Source organism: Mobula birostris, chromosome 30 (genome assembly GCF_030028105.1).
Source record: "Mobula birostris isolate sMobBir1 chromosome 30, sMobBir1.hap1, whole genome shotgun sequence".
NCBI lineage: Eukaryota > Metazoa > Chordata > Chondrichthyes > Myliobatiformes > Myliobatidae > Mobula > Mobula birostris.
This window is the reverse complement of record NC_092399.1, coordinates 2531001-2548415: the sequence shown is the minus strand read 5'-3', so window position 1 is coordinate 2548415 and position 17415 is coordinate 2531001. Positions and strand designations below refer to the sequence as shown.

General features: G+C 43.3%; 1 protein-coding gene and 1 long non-coding RNA gene across 4 annotated transcripts in view; one reads left to right on the top strand and one right to left on the bottom strand.

Annotated features, from left to right (window-relative positions):
• Nucleotides 1-3061, bottom strand: part of LOC140190414 (regulator of G-protein signaling rgs-2-like) — a 28663-nt gene extending 25602 nt beyond the window's left edge. For 2 of the 3 annotated variants that reach the window (XM_072246975.1, XM_072246973.1), the window contains exon 1: nt 2682-3061. The gene's annotated coding sequence lies outside the window, so the exon portion shown is untranslated. The remainder of the gene's footprint in view (nt 1-2681) is intronic. The other variant, XM_072246974.1, reaches the window with a different exon arrangement.
• Nucleotides 1868-12754, top strand: LOC140190416 (uncharacterized). The gene is made up of 3 exons (XR_011883604.1): nt 1868-1915; nt 10616-10691; nt 12565-12754. It is a non-coding gene; the product is annotated as an uncharacterized lncRNA (long non-coding RNA).
• The last annotated feature ends 4661 nt before the right edge of the window (nt 12755-17415 follow it).

Sequence of the window (17415 nt, the reverse complement as noted above, 5' to 3'; positions counted from 1 at the left end):
TGGAGTGCTGTGTGAGGGATGACGGACAGGTGGGATTGAGGAGGGTGGAGTGCTGTGAGGGGGATGAGGGACGGGTGGGATTGAGGAGGGTGGAGTGCTGTGTGAGGATGAGGGACGGGTGGGATTGAGGAGGGTGGAGTGCTGTGTGAGGATGAGGGACGGGTGGGATTGAGTAGGGTGGAGTGCTGTGAGGGGGATGAGGGATGGGTGGGATTGAGGAGGGTGGAGTGCTTTGAGGGGTGAGGGACGGGTGGGATTGATGAGGGTGGAGTTCTGTATGGGGGTGAGGGACGGGTGGGATTGAGGAGGGTGGAGTTCTGTGAGAGGGATGAGGGACGGGTGGGATTGAGGAGGGTGGAGTGCTGTGAGGGGGTGAGGGACGGGTGGAATTGAGGAGTGTGGAGTGCTGTGTGAGGGATGAGGGATGGGTGGGATTGAGGAGGGTGGAGTGCTGTGAGGGGGATGAGGGATGGGTGGGATTGAGGAGGGTGGAGTTCTGTGAGAGGATGAGGGACAGATGGCAGATGAGGGACAGGGGTTGGGGGCATTTCCACAGGTGCAGCCACACTCTGCCCTCAGACACCAGACAAGGACATTTGGTTCCAAACAATTGGCTTATTGATCATTACAGAATGTCCCTCTGGTGCTTCCTGCTCCCTCCCCTCTCCCTTCCCCTTTCCCCAACCATGATTCCCCTCTCCCTGCCCCCTTCCCAGTCTCAGTCCGAGATAGAGACCCATATCAGAATCCGGTTTACCATCACTCACAGATGTCCATATGTCATGAAATTTATTTTTTATGTAGCAGTACAGTGCAATATATAAAATTACTGCAGTACTGTACAAAAGTCTTAGGCACACTAGCTGTTAAAGGGCAAAAGTTTAGGGGTAACATGAGGGGGAACTTCTTTACTCAGAGAGTGGTAGCTGTGTGGAATGAGCTTCCAGCAGAAGAGGTTGAGGCAGGTTCGATGTTGTCGTTTAAAGTTAAATTGGGTAGATATATGGACAGGAAAGGAATGGAGGGTTATGGACCGAGTGCAGATCAGTGGGACTAGGTGAGAGTAAGAGTTCGGCGTGGACTAGAAGGGCCAAGATGGCTTGTTTCTGTGCTGTAATTGTTATATGGTTATATGTACCTAAGACTTTTGCACAGTACTGTAATTCGATGAATTATGAGAAAAGTAGTGGCACAAAATATATTTTAAAAAATTAACTCTTGGCATAGGCCTGATTAGGACGTGTGGTGGAATTTCATTACTGCTGCTGTCAAAATCCTGGAAGGTCACTGAGGAATCACTGTCTCTGCAGGGAGCAGCAATTCAAGACAGTGGCTGACCACTGCCTGTGGAGAAGCTGATCTTCCAGGATTTTGGTGGCAATGGTGGTGAAATTGCACAGCGTGTCCTAGTCAGAATGATGGGTGACTCAGAAGTGAATCTGTAGGTGATGGCATTCCCATGTCCGAGTTGTCCTTGCCCTGTCAGAGAGTGGGTTTACAAGATGCTGCCAAGACTGCATAAGCAGAAGCTTTAAAAATTGCTTTGCTGTGATATGCTTGGCAAAGCTATTAATAAAATACTTCAGTAAATGAAGTACTGCGAACTGCAGAGTCAGTTTATGATGGACAGCGTGTGATAAGTGCATCCAAAGGAATTTACACACAATGCTGGAGGAACTCAGCAGGTCTGGCAGCATCTATGGAAATGAATAAACAGTCAACGTTTCGGGCTGACATATTCCTTCAGGACTGGAAAGGAAAGGGGAAGGCCTCAGAATAAAAAGATTGGGGGAGAGGAAGGGGAGAGCTAGAAGGTGATAGGCGAAGCCGGGTGGTGTGGGAAAGGTAATCATGGCTGCAGTAGCAAGGCTGGGTGAGTACCTGGTCGAAGAGTTGGAGGGCTGTAGAGATCCAGGTAGGGTACTCCTCCTCCCCTCACCTTTTTATTCTGACACCTTACTCCTTCTTTTCCAGTCCTGATGGCGGGTCTCAGCCCGAAACATCGACTGTTTATACTTTTCCATCGAGACTGCCTGACTTGCTGAGTTCCTCCAACATTTTGTGTGTGTGTGTGTGTGTGTGTGTGTTGCTCTGGATTTCCAGCATCTGCTGAATCTCTAGTGTTAGCAATAACGTCCTACCTTGCTTCTATTACTGGAATTGTGCCTTCAACATTTTAGATTCTACAAGCTGCTAATTCCTCTGCTAAACACAGTTGTGTAGAACCTTTAAATACTGCAAAGCGTCCCAAAGTACAGCACCAGAAGGAAACTGATTCTGAATCAGACTGTAATTCAACAAACTGCAGTGCTGGGTGTTTGAAACAAAAACCGGAACTGTTAGTTAGACAGTATATATGGAACGAGAAACAGAGTTAACATATTAAAACAATGAGTAATTTTTTCATCTTGAAAATTGACTATTTTGCTTTCCACAGATGCACAATTAACTTTCTGAATGTTTTCTGTTTTCTTAAAAAACTATTACAATGGATAATTGAAATCCTGATCAATTAGTCAGGTTTGCAAATGAAAAAGAAACATTTTAAGAATAAGGAGCAAGGGGCAGAGAGGGTTAATGAAGGAATATAAAAGCCTCAGCACTAGACATCTGAAAGCATAGCTACACTAGTGAAGCATTAAATTCAAAGATGTGCATGAAACCAGAAAGAACGCAGAGACCTTGGAGAGCTGTGGGGTTAGATGGGAAGATACTCAACTTCTGAGGCACATCAAAAGGCAGCGGACATCTGTCTCCCAGAGCTAACTGCTGTCCGAGCAATGTTAAGGCTGTGTAGCACTGACGCCCTGGTCAAGTCGGTCGGTCGGACGATTGAACAGGATATACAAAAGTCCAAAACAGCAAAGAAAAAGTTTCTGCGCAAGATCAAACTTCTCTTCAGTCAGAATCCATGTTGAAGCCCTAGATCCTCCAGATTGAGAAACACAAATTGATGTTTAAGTCAATTCTTGGACGGGTTTGCTAGACTGTAAAGCAATTTGAGGTCTTCCCATTTTTTTCTCTTGCACACAGCTTGATGTTTTGTGGAAGTACTTGTTGCATATTCAGGACTGCTTGCCTAATAGGAAATGTTATCTGTGTAATGTTGTACCTGCAGGATATTGCACAGGTCACATTTTCACACTATTGCAAAATATGTCATAACTTTCCCATGATTGTCCTTTTCTCGGGGCGTGATAACTAATTTCTGTCGAGTTTCAAATGCTTGTTTAAACTTGACAATTCATTCTACTGCCTTTGTGAAAATTCAAACAACAATGAGCCAACACCAGCAGCTTTAATGCAGTGAAATGTTTTGAGATATTTCTCAGGAGGGGAAATCAAAGCTGATTTAACACTGAGCTGCATGATGGGCTAATAGGGACTGATGGCTAAAAGCTTCGTCAGTGGGATAGATTGTCCCAAAGGAGAGACAGAGAGTCTCGCAGGTCACCCAGCACACATGTTCTGCATACCCTTTCTGAATATTGTCACCCACCCCCTAAACTCCCTTACTCACAGACACACTCTCAACCAACCCTGGTCACTTTTCATCTTCTATTGCTGCTGTTTGACATATTTATATGTACAATTGCTTGTTTTATTGTAATTGTGTCAGTAACATTATACTGTCTCACACCAACATGCACCTTATGTCAACCTGTCAGTCTTTAGGCCGTGCCATTCAGGGGCTTGTGTTAATTTCATGTTGTGCTGCCTGTGCTAGACCGTAACTGTATGTGCTGTATGTGACTACATCTACACCTTTTTCCAGAACGCTGTTTCGTTTGCCGGTGTACATGTGAATCTCTGAATGACAATAAACTTGAACTTCAACTCCGGGTCATGATACCTAAAGTTGAAGAAATAACAAGAGGCAGGAAACTTAGGACTGCAGCTGTCATCTGGGATAATTCTTCATCTCTTTATTATTAATAAGGAAAGAAAATTAGTTCTTTTCCAGTCCTCTGGAACTACTCCGTGCCCAATATCAGGTCCGGTTTCAGATGGCGTTGGTGATCTCCAGTGATTACTTACCAGAGAAAAAGTGCAAAACAAGGAAAACTATTAAATACCTTATTAATAGCAATCAATTCCATCAATGGGGAGGCGAGCAGAAGTGGAGGTGCAGGGAAGGCCTGTTCGAGGCCAGCGAATGCGGAGGCGGAGTTGAAGTAGAGCTAAGGCAGAGACGTGGCGTCCCCCAGAGCGAGGGAAGTCCCAAACTCTGATCAATTTAAGCGCTGGGCTGAATCATGGCACTGGGTTTCAGGCCCCTGCATGGTCCAAGAATAAGGAATGACTGATGTTCTGACCATTTAAGCCAGTGGTCCCCGACCTCTGGGCCGCAGACTGATACCGGGACCCGAAGCATGCAGGGCTGCAGCGGTAGTCAGGACGCACCCAGCACATCTTTAAGAAAAAAGCTGAAATAAACAAACTAAATAATTAGGTGCCATCCGGCACGTAAATGTCAGCCCAGGTCAGAGGCGATTGCCGATTCTCCACGCAATCGACAATTGCCTCTGGTCTGGGCCAACATTTATGTGCCCCACAGCACCTAATTAACTTGTTTATTTCGGCTTTTTTCTTAAAGATGTGCTGGGTATGTCCTGGCTACCACTGTGCCCCTGCGTGCTTTGCGGCCTCATATCGGTCCGCGGCCCGGAGATTGGGGACCACTGATTTAAGCACTGGGCCTGAATGAAGAGGAGAGGCTGTCGGGATCGGAGACGAGACGAGGGTCAGTCCTGTCCAGTTCTGCTTGCTGCTGTGTGACATTTCAGTACAGCGATGAACTGAGGCCATGGTCTGCACCAGCTGCAGTGATGCCTGGCTTCACGTCTGTGGTCCTGCGACATTTACTCAGTTCTGTGCTGAACTGAGGCTGTGGCCTGCACCAGCTGCAGTGGTGCCTGTCTTTCATAAAATTTCAGTTGTGAAGATGTTTGCTGACTTTTAATGTTTGCACAATTCATTTCTTTTCTCTGTGAGCATTGGGTGCTTGGCAGTCTTCTTTTTTAAATGGGTTCTTTTGAGGTTTATTTTGTTTTGTGACTGCCTGTAAGGAGACAAATCTCAATGTTGTACAATGTATACATACTTTGATATACCGAATGTTCGTTCCTACTTTTTCTTTGAGACTACTTATATCCTTCGAGGACACTTTGACATTCCCCTTTCTGTGAGTAGCCAGTCTTCTCCCATCTGCTTCTCTGTCTCTCATTTCTATTCTCACTTCCCCTTTTGATACTTCTGTAATCACCCTGGTGCTTGCTGGTATCTACAACCCAATACTTGTCGTAAGCAGCCTTGGCTTGCTTTCTCTTCCTCAATATTTCTTTTGCAATCAGGGAGCTCAAAATTTGTTTCTTTTTTCCTTGATTCTTGTTTTAATGGACCTGAACCATCTCTTCTATAAAGAATAAAGTCTCCACGGCTTTTTGAGTGAAGGCGTTCAAAATCTCACAATCCTTTTGGGAAACAAAGTTCTTCCTCATCTCAGGCCTTTCTCTGAGGCCTTGATCTCTGGCACTAGATTCTCCAGCAAACATATTCACCACATCCATGATATCAGCAACAAGCAGAGTGCCTGCCCTGAGGGGTGAGGGTCCCTGATTATGGATGCTGCTTTCCTGTGATAGCACTCTGAGCAGATGTAGTCAATGGTGGGGAGGGCTTTACCCAGGTTGGACTGGGCTGTATCCACTACTTTTTCTAGGATTTTCCATTCAAGGGTGTTGGTGTTTTCACACCAGGCTGTGATGCAGCCTGTCAATATACTCTCCACCACACACCTATAGAAGTTTGTCAAAGTTTTATTTGTCATGCCGAATCGTCACAAACTTCTAAGAAAGTAGAGGTGCTGCCCTGCTTTCTTTGTAATGGCATTTACGTGTTGGGCCCAGGACAGATCCACGGAAGTGATAGTGTCAAGGAATTTTTATTTGGATAGGTATGAAGTGTTGTATTTTAGTGAGTCTTGAAGCCTATCAGAAGAGTTCCACAGGTGACTTATTTAGAAGAGGTTCAGGTTTAGGATTAGACTGTTCATACAACATAGCGGCACTGAATGGAATCGCCAATGTGGAGCTCAACTGTGTCTAAAATTCTGGCTCCACTGTGTTTGCAACTTTGCCAGGAGTTGTTCTAATAGCCTAGATGACAGCAAAAGGTGATCCTTTGGTGGAAGTTGGGAAAGTATAGGAACGTTGCAGGAGATTATTTTGGATCAGAATATTACTGGTCTGAACACTCAGGTGTATCTAATTGTTATTTTTCTCAGCTCAAATCCATTTGCCTTTGGGGATGACTAAAAGTACAAGATGGTATACTGTATATTACAACAGAGTGTCTGGGACTCCAGTGAAAAGTAGGACCAGAAGTTCTTCCCTTAGTTCCAAGATTTAAGGAAAAATGAATTAGTGGAATGATTGAGAATTAAATGAAGAAAACTGGGCTCAAAAAAAAAAGAAATTAATGGAGGGAAAGAAAGATTAAACTGAGAAAAAAATGAAAAGTAAATTTTTAGCACTTTGTATTATAAAAAAAACCTCTGACAGCTTCTTAAAGGTGTCCAGTTGCACGATCTCTGAATCTTTACAGTTCAGCATAAATCTTGTATTTAAAGCATCTGCTGGTTGATTCGAATGAGTTCAGCTCTTTGAAGTTTCATCTATCTACCTATCTATTTATTTATTGAGATGAATTGCGGAATAGGCCCTTCTTTCCAGCCCTTTGAGCTGTGTTGCCCGGCAACCCCTGATTTAACCCTAGCCTAACTACGGGATAACTTACAAATGCCAGTTAACTTACCAACTGGTGTGTCTTTGGATGACGGAGCACCCAGAGGAAACCCACATGGTCACGGGGAGAACGTACAGGCCCCCTACACACAGCGGTGCGAATTGAACCCAGGTTCCTGGCACTGTAAAACATTGAGCTAACCACTACACCACCGTGTTGTCCTGTGGTCAGTGGTTAGTGTAAGTTCAATAACTGCATCACCTCATAGCAACCTCCTGTTCCCACGAGGCAAAATGATACTTTATACTTTATACTTATACTGTATACTTTATTGTTGCCAAACAATTGGTACTAGAACGTACAATCATCACAGCGATATTTGATTCTGTGCTTCACACTCCCTGGATTACAAATATTAAATATTAAAAATATTAAAAGTAGTTAAAATTAGTAAATATTAAAAATTTAAATTATAAATCATAAATAGAAAATAGAAAAATGGGAAGTAAGGTAGTGCAAAAAAACCGAGAGGCAGGTCTGGATATTTGCAGGGTACGGCCCAGATCCGGGTCAGGGTCCATTCAGCAGTCTTATCACAGTTGGAAAGAAGCTGTTCCCAGATCTGGCCGTACGAGTCTTTAAGCTCCTGATCCTTCTCCTGGAGGGAAGAGGGACGAAAAGTGTGTTGGCTGGGTGGGTCGTGTCCTTGATTATCCTGGCAGCACTGCTCCGACAGCGTGCGGTGTAAAGTGAGTCCACGGACGGAAGATTGGTTTGTGTGATGTGCTGTGCCATGTTCACGATCTTCTGCAGCTTCTTTCGGTCTTGGACAGGACAACTTCCATACCAGGTTGTGATGCACCCTAGAAGAATGCTTTCTACGGTGCATCTATAAAAATTAGTGAGGGTTTTAGGGGACAGGCCAAATTTCTTTAGTTTTCTCAGGAAGTAAAGGCGCTGGTGGGCCTTCTTGGCAGTGAATGATGGGAAGGTGTCCACCAGGTTTGCAGGTTTTGCCCACATATTCTTGGCTCACTTACGTTCTATTGCATGAGGGACTAGTACCCGAAACAGGTTGTTACTTTCCCAGTAAATTCTGGCAAAATGTAGATACTGTGAACACTCTGACTACGTGTAACTGGTGTCATTGCTTTCGTACCTCTGTACTGACATAACCCTAGAACAATTAACCCACGAACACCACTGGAATGTCGACTGTCCATTTCCCTCCACAGATGCTGCCTGACCCACTGAGTTCCTCCTGTATCTTGTAAGTTTCTCCAGATACAGCAGCTGCAGTCTCTTGTATCCACACAAACAATTACTTCATGAGTTCCGTCTTTCTGTGACACAAGAAATGACACAGGCAGCCCATTGCCACCATTGAAGTGCCTCATTGTTTTGTGATTAGATGGGACTCACTGGTTCAGGACAAGGGCCCACTGTGATCGTTTACACACTGTATTGTTTTTGCCTCTGAACCTAGAGTTGTGGTTTGCTCCAGAAAATGAACTCAAAATCTAGACTGATATTGCAGTACAGTACAGTGTATAATTGAAGAGGAACTGTCCTATTAGAGGTTTTACAGACAAGATTTTAAACCAGATCATATCTGTCCTGTGAGGTGGATGTGAAAACTGCTCTGTGATCTAATCCTGCTACCTTGGCATATAGTTATCCTCCACCATCATCACTAGGGTGCCATTGCTGATGGTTAAAATCAGCTCAAACACGAGGAAATCTGCAGATGCTGGAATTTCAAGCAACACACATCAAAGTTGCTGGTGAATGCAGCAGGCCAGGCAGCATCTCTAGGAAGAGGTACAGTCGACGTTTCGGGCCGAGACCCTTCGTCAGGACTAACGTCTTGGCCTGAAACGTCGACAGTACCTCTTCCTAGAGATGCTGCCCGGCCTGCTGCGTTCACCAGCAACTTTTATGTGTGTTGGTTAAAATCAGCTGCTGTTTTCTCTAGATTATAAAAGTGATGACATATAATTCACTGATTTTGCAATGCCTTCAGATATCATGAAAAATACTTCCTGTGCAGTTCCATGCATCCTCTGGTTATGAACACCTGGCTTATGGACATCTGTCCATATCTGCAAGGTCCTATAATACTCACGACTCCTAAGAACAGCAGAACTAGATTTCTCTCTCTCCCTTTCTCCTTTTCTCTCTCTCCCTTGCTCCCCTTCTCTCTCTCTACCAGCTGTCTTCTCTCCTCTTTCTCTCCCCCACCCTCCCTCTCAATCTCTCCTTTTTCTCCCCCCACTCACTCTCAGTTGCTCTTCCTCGCTCTCCCTCCCTTTGCCTTCTTGCTCTGTCCAGCTCTCTCCATTCTTCTCAATCTCTTTCTTGCAATCTCTCTCTCCATCCTCTCGCCCTCTCTCTCTTCCCCACCTCCTTCTCAATCTCCCTCTCCCCTCAGCCTCTGTCAACCCCTCCTCCGTCCCAATCTCTTGTTCTGTCTCTCCCTCCTTCCCCTCTCCCTACTTCTCCTCCCTCCCTCTCACTTAATTTCTCCTTTCCTCCCTATCCCTCTCTTCATTCCTATCCCTCTCTCTATCCCTAATCCCATCTCTCTCTCTATCCCTAACCCCATCTCTCTCTCTCTCTATCCCTAACCTTATTCCTTAAATAGAAGACACCTCTGCCATTTTATTTGTGAAAATCTACATCCCCCTCTCTCTCTCTCATAATTCTCTCATTTCAGTCTTATGTGTTTTTAATGCTATTCATTACAAAATTATTCTGGGGTTGCAGTAGTAGGTGAATCAACTTCATTATGTGGACTGGGACGTCAGTGCAGGCGGTGCAGACAGAGCAGATTTTTTTGACATCGCATCCGGGAGGATTTCTTAAATCAACACGCAGAGAATCCAACAAAAGAAGTGACCGTTCTGTGCCCGATGTTGGGTAATGTGACTGGTCATGTGACTGACCTTTCAGTGGGTGAGTTGTTAGGGAACAGTGATCGCAACTCCTTAAGTTTTAAGATAGCTGTGTTTTAAGGATACGTATAGACTTTGAGAGAGAGTATTCGATTGGTGCAGGGCAAATTATGAGAGTATTAGGCAGGGACTAGGGAGAGTTAATTGTGTTTTTGGGCAAGTCCATGTCTGACATGTGGAGGGTATTTAAGAACCAACTGCGTGGAGTATGGTACAAATACGTTCAGGCAAGGAGATACGACATGTGCCATAAGGAGGTGTACAAGCTTGGTTTGTTTTCTCTGGAGTGGTAAGATGTGATAGGAGTTTATACAATTGTGAGAGGCATAGACAAAGTAGACAGCATTAAAATGTCTAATACTAGAGGGCATTCATTTCAGATGACGGGGGCAAGTTTTTTTTACCGTAAGTACTAGGAATGCACTGCCTATGGTTGTGATGAAGTCAGATAAAATAGGGACATCCCAGAGGCTCTAACACAGGGGTTCCCAACCTTGTTTATGCCATGGACCCCCACCTCTAAATGAGGGGTCTGTGGACTGCAGGTTGGGAACTCCTGCTCTAAGGTATACAAGTGATGTTCAAGAAAATGGAAGGATTTGGGCATTGTGTAGGCAAAGGGGATTCATTTAGTTGAGGATTTGATTATTAATTTAATTAAACACTCAGCATTGAGAGCTGAATAGCCTGTTCCTTTGCTTCATTATACAGACAAAATCAACTTATGGACATTTATAAAAATGAAAACCATTTATTACCCAGCTTATAACTTTTGTTCTTGTTTTCAAAGCAGTTTACGAGGGCAAGAAGCACAGGCTTTGTTGGTAATGCCCACTTGCTGAGTGTGAATTACATAAATGAAGTTTGTGCGTGATGGGCATTCTCTAAATGTGATATTAATGTTGTAATTGCAGCTCCTGTACAGAGGGGTGCGCTGTTGGGACAGTGAACACACTCACGATTGCTGCTGGCCAGTGATTGTTAATAAAGGTAGGCAGGCAGTTTTTGTACATCTGTTACACACAGACACACACTCACATAGGCCAAGCAACTGCTGAGGCTGGATAGATGACACGGTTTGTCAGTGTTTGTCTGCATTTGTCAGTGAATATGCTGATACACTCATCACTAACTGGGGATTCGAAAGCGGACCCTCAGTTCCTTTTCTAGGGAGGATAACGTGCAGTCCCCAGCTGTTGCTTTCCTGGGATTTTGTCAAAGCAGTTTCTAGTTTTCTCCAGAAAGTTGTTTTGCATTCTTACAAAGGATGGAAGCTGCGAGAACCACAATTAGAAAAGATGTGAAGGAATTATAGATAGTATGGAAGAGAATGGCAGATTGTTTGCATCATGGTCTGTTATGGCAGGGTTGCAAGAAGCTGCAGAAAAGAGTGGATTCGACCCGATGTATTATTTTAAATTTTATTGAGATACAGCACGATTGAGATTGAGCTGTGCTGCCCAACAACCCCCCAATATAATCCTGGTTTAATCACAGGACAATTTACAGTGACCCAATTAACGTACCAACTGGTACATTTTTGGACTGTGGGAGGAAACCGAAGCACGTGGAGGAAACCCACAAAGTCAAGAGGAAAATACACAAACTCCTTTATGGTCAGCATGAGAATTGAACCGGGGCTGCTGGTATTGTAAAGCATCGTGCTAGCCACTACACTACTGTGCCATCTTAATACATCATGGACACTTCTGTCCCCATCATTGGCAGTATCTACAGGAGGTGCTGCTCCAAGAAGGCAAAATCCATTTTCAAAGATTCCTGGCATCCGGGCTACGCTATCCATTTGCAGCTACTGACAGGCAGGAGGCTCAGAGGCCTGAAGTTCCCCACCGCCATGCTCAAGGGCAGCTCTTTCCCTTCAACCACTCAGTTCTTGAACCAGCTGGCACACCTGAAAGATTCTGCGGATACTAGAAATCCAGGGCAACGCACACAAAGTGCTGGAGGAACTCGGGAGTATCTCTGAAAATGAATAAATAATTGATTAGATTAGATTAGATTATGAGGACACGCAGTCCTCTTTTATTGTCATTTAGTAATGCATGCATTAAGAAATGATACAATATTCCTCTGGTGTGATATCACAGAAACACAGGACAGACCAAGACTGAAAAACTAACAAAAACCACATAATTATAACATATAGTTACAACAGTGCAACAATACCATAACTTGATGAAGAACAGCACATGGGCACAGTAAAAAAGTTCAAAGTCTCTCGAAAGTCCCACATCTCACACAGACGGGAGAAGGAAGAAAATTCTCCCTGCCATTCCTGACCACAGTCCGACTCTGAATTGTCTGAAAACTTTGAGCCTCCGACCAGCCCTCCGACACCAAGCACTAAGCACCATCTCTGCCGAACACTTCGACCCCAGCCTCGGCAGCAGCAGGCAAAGCCAAGGATTTGGGGCCTTCCCTCCAGGGATTCTTGATCGCACAGTAGCAGCAGCAGCGAACTGGGCATTTCAGAAGTTTCTCCAGATATTCCCCTGTGCTTCTCATGTCTGTCTCCATCAAATCAGAATTATGCATGGCATCCTGCTTACAAATACGATATCACTTCACCGGAGAGCTGCGCGCGCTGCATCGCGCCGCCATCTTCTCCTCCAACCTCTCAAGAATTGATGTTTGCGGCTGAGACCTTTCATCAGGACTGGAAAAGAAGGGGGATAAATCAAAATAAGAAGGTTGGGGAAAGGTGGGGGGCAAGCTAGTCTGGGTGATCACATGGTCATAGAGTTGAAGGGTGGCTGATTCAAAGATTCATGACATGAAGTACAGTACATTTATTCTGAAAGTATGTTCATAGAATACAACTCTGAGATTTGTCTTCCTGCAGGCAGCCACAAAACAAGGAAACACCATGAGACCCTCTGAAGAAAACATCAAACACTCAAAAATGCAAAAAAAGGAACAAATTGCACAAACTGCAAAAAGCAAGTGAATTATCAAACATCGAACCCAGAGCCCAATGGTATTTGGTTTAGTTCAGTTCAGTATCACGGCATTAGCCCACTGCAGGCCAGAGAGCAGAGATAAGTTTCGCAACACCATAACAACATTGATTACTTTGAACTAAAATGAACTTCATTTTTTTTTGTTCTAATTAAGTTCTAACTCTGTTTTGTATAATCTTGTTCTAATAATTATTCTAATTTTGTTCTAATTCTTGTAAAAATTGTGTATCATTTATTGTTCTATTCTGAACACTACTCATCTGATTCTTTGCGCCTGTGATGTCCTTGCAAGTAAGTTTTTATTATACCTGTGTAGACATATACTTGCCAGATGGCAATAAACTTGACTTTGCCTTTGACTGATTCCAGGGAAGATGGACTGTGGTACATGGATAGATTGGAGATCCTGGGCGTATTATCCTTTGCAGAGAGGAGATTTAAAGTAAATCTGATAGAAAACCATGAAAGATATAGGCAGAGTCAATAGTGATAGACTGTTCCGAATGGAAGAAGAATCAAGAACCAGAATAAGGGTGAATGGTTAGAGAATTTTTTAAGCATTTCAAGTTCGAGTTCAAGTTTATTCTTATTCCACTGTACACGTGCATACTATCAAACGAGAAAATGTTCCTCCAGAGCAAGGACAACAACACAGTGCATTCACGTAACACATGAAGTAATATTACCTCATAATAATTAACAAAGAAATGGGTGCATTACAACACAAGTTTACAGTACAACACTGCTGATGCTTCATATGGGAAGAGACCTGAGTGGTGACAGGGAGTTTGGAACTCTCACAGCCCGGGGGGAGGAAGCTGTTTCCCATTCTAATAGTTCTTTTCCTAATGCTATGTTACTTCAAACCTGATGGTGAACTGCAAGCAGTTTGAAGCTTAGAATCAGAATCAGAATCAGGTTTAATATCACCGGCATTATATTGTGAAATTTGTTGTCTTTGCAGCAGCAATGCAATGCAATACATGATAATCGGGGAAATAGTGGATCACTGTAAGTAAATATATATAATAGTTAAATTAAAAAGTAGTGAGGCAGTGCTCCTGGGTTCAATGTCCATTCAGAAATCGGATGGGTGAGGGGAAGAAGCTGTTCCTGAGTTGGTGAGTGTGTGCCTTCAGGTTTCTGTACCTCGTTCTTGATGGTAGCAATGAGAAGAGGGCATGCCCTGGGTGATGGGGGTCCTGAGTGAAGGACCGACTAAGTTTACAACTCCCTGCAGCTTACTTCAACCCTCTGCAGTAGCCCCCCTCCCCCACAATATCAGTTGGTGATGCAGCCAGTTAGAAAGCTCTCCACCATACACCTGTAGATATTTGTGAGTGTCTTTGTGACATAACAGATCTCCTCAAACTTCTGCTGAAAAATGGCCACTGCTGTGCCATCTTTGTTAGCTGCATCGACATGTTGGCTCCAGGATCGATCCTCAGAGGCATGGACGCCCAGGAACTTGGAATTGCTCACCTTTTCCACTTCTGATCCCTCAATGAGGACTGCTGGGTGTTCCCTCGTCTTACCCTTTCTGAATTCCACAATCAGCTCTTTGGTCTTACTGTCACTGAGTGCAGGTTGTCGCTGTGACACCACTCAACTCGCTCCTCTCATCACCATCCGAAGTTCTGCCAACAATAGTTGTATCAACAGCAAATTTACAGAGTACTAACTTGGAGTAGAGTAGTGAATTGAGTTTAGAGTTTAGTATGCAGGAAGGAACATAAAAATGGTTGAAAGAGGGGACGAGAAAACTACAGGGCTGTAAAGAGCAGGTTGGGCCTGGCTGGATTGTTCTTGCGTCGAACCAACGTGGACCGAAGAGACAACCAATTTCTTTCTGTGTGGTTACCTATGCGTGATTCTGTGGAGCATTTTGTTAATCCTTTGACTGACAGGGCAAGGTGCAATGATTGCTAATCAACCTGATTGTACTTCATATTGATTTAGCTCCCTCTGCTGGCTGATCTGATATTGTACATCGTGCAGTATTTACTGCTCAGTCTTTATACTCTGTGACCTGGGTAATTTTTAATCTGGCCACTTGGTGGCATCCAAAAGCAGCCAGGTGTCATTCATTTCCCAGAATCCTCTCCTGCCTTAAACACCAAGGTTTCTCCCAGAAAACAAATATGGTTGGGAATTGACATCAGCTGATACAGGACCTGGTAAAGGTGATCAAACAGTATGTTTCAATCTCCTGCGGTATCCAAAACCAGGGGCTGTCAAAATAATCTAGAGATATATTAAAGATTTGGAAGAAACATCTTTTATTATTATCCACAGAATGGTTAAAATGTGAAATTCAACACCATATTGAGTAGTTAAGATGATTTGTACAAATGCATTTAAGGTCAGGTTAGATATGTACGTAAGTGAGGAAAGAGTAGAAGGATATGCTGCTTTGTTACGATGAGGAGTATTGGAAGGAAATTTGAGTGGAGTGTCAATTCTGGTATGGGGTAGTTGATTGGCCTGTGTTACATTGTATAGTCAGAGTAGGTCTCCATGCAGGTTGTGATGTTGGTACGTATTTTGAAGATTCTATACTAGGTCATGTCCATTTTGTGACGAGCTTGGTTGTAATTAAACTTAGGTCAGTCAGAGGAAAGTCTGATGTTGGAATTGGTTGTTTTTTATGCTTTTAATATGATACTAGTTGAATTAATGCAAGACTAAAATCGTAGTTTTAACTGACACACAATCTGTATTTTTAACAAACTTTTTTTTCACAATATGTGGTGTTTTGCCTCCACCTACCGGCAGAAAAGCAGTACAGCAGTTACATAATGGTTTATCATCTTTTTCATTTTCATTGGCTAAGTGTGAGCACATGACAAATGTCCTTTGACTGTGTGTCTTAATTGGTTATTTCTTATTACAAGAATTTGCTTTAGCTCAAGTATAAGAGAGCCAGTTTTTGCAAAGGCACCATCTTTTTTCCATGTTCTCTGTCTGTTCCTCTAGTCCATATGTTCTGTGTATGTTTCTTTGTTTAAACTTTAAAATAAACAATTGTTGAAGCAACAATGTTTTCACTCACACTTGGATTCCTAAAAGAACTCTGGATTCAGAAAAATTACTGAGATCCCATACTGGATATGTTGGGCTTGCTTTGCTTGGAGTAGCGGAGACTGGGTGGGATCTGATGGAGATGCACAAAGTCTTGAGCGGCACAGATAGGGAAATGGTTGGAAACTTTTCCCCATAGCAGAAATGTCTAAATTCAGAAGGCGCAGGTTTAAGGTAAGGAGTGTGAAGATAGGTAGGGATCTGTAGAGGCTCTCTTCATCCACAGTTTGACTGGAATCTGGAAGACAACACAGTACGTGAATGGGTATATTTACCCATGACTGTCCATTGGGCACAAACTTCATTTATGTAAGTCATACTCAACAAGTGGGTATCACTAACAAAGCTCATGGTTCTTGCCCTTGTAAACTGCTCTGAAAACAAGAACAAAAATTATAGACTGGGTAATAAATGGATTTCATTTTTCTAAATGTCCATAAATTGATTTTGCCTGTACAATTTAAAACAAAACAAAAATCACTCAATATCATAAGGGCTACTCAGCCCTCAATGTGTAATAAATTAATTAAATTAGCAATCAGATGCTCAACTAAACGAACCCTCTTTGCCTACACAATGTCTAAATCTTTCCATTTCTGAACCGTCATGTGCATATCTTAGAGCCTCAGGAATGCCCCTATTGCAGTTGTCTTCATCACAATCCCAGCACTCATAGTAAAAAACTTACCCCTCTCATCTTAAATGAATGCCCTCTAGTATTAATAAGCACTTCAGTCGGCATTACATAGAAGGGTACTGCTGAGATGCTGGTAAATGTGATTGATATGGATTTGGTGAGCCAAAGGCCTGTATCTGAGCTGTGTGCCATGAGTCTGTGAGTCTATAAGAATCCTAACATCGCTAGTCCCATTAGTGGTATAACCATTTAATCAACAAAGGATTGGTGAGGTTCCCGCTGTTCAGAGTTTGAAGTACATATATATCACCATATACAAACCTGAGATGCGTTTTCTTGCAGGCATACTCAATAAATCCAATAACCATAATAGAATCAATGAAAGTCTGAACCATCAGGGTGGACAATCAGTGTGAAAAAGATAACAAACTCTGCAAATACAAAGAGAAATAGTAATAATAATAAATAAGCAATACTCTATGACTTAATAACTATCGAGAACACACAATGAAGAGTCCTTGTGAGTGAGTCTACAGGTTGTGGGAACAGATCAGTGATGGGGCAAGTGAAGTTACCTCCTCAGGTTCAAGAGCCTGATGGCTGAGGGGTACTAATTGTTTTCGCCACCAAAAACCCTAATCAGGATAAAAGATCAGGTAGCCTTGTTTTCATTAATCTTTATTTTCTGTCATATAACTTACACTGAGGTTTTCTTTCAATCAGCGCCATTAAGGGCATTTCATTTCAGGGACCTTAATTTGCCAAGTCCCTAACATCCTGTGTTCCTTCCTTAGACTTCACTACCTCTCTAAATCTTTCCTCCTGTAGACACCCCTTAAAACTGTCTCTTTGACCACGACAAGCAGTACTTCCCATTGGCCAGATATTTTAGTTCCAATTCCCATTCCTGTTCTGACATGTCAGTCCGTAGCCTCCTCTTGTGCCAAGATGAGGTCACCCTCAGCAACACCTTATATTCTCTCTGGGTGGCCTCCAACCTGATGGGATGAATATT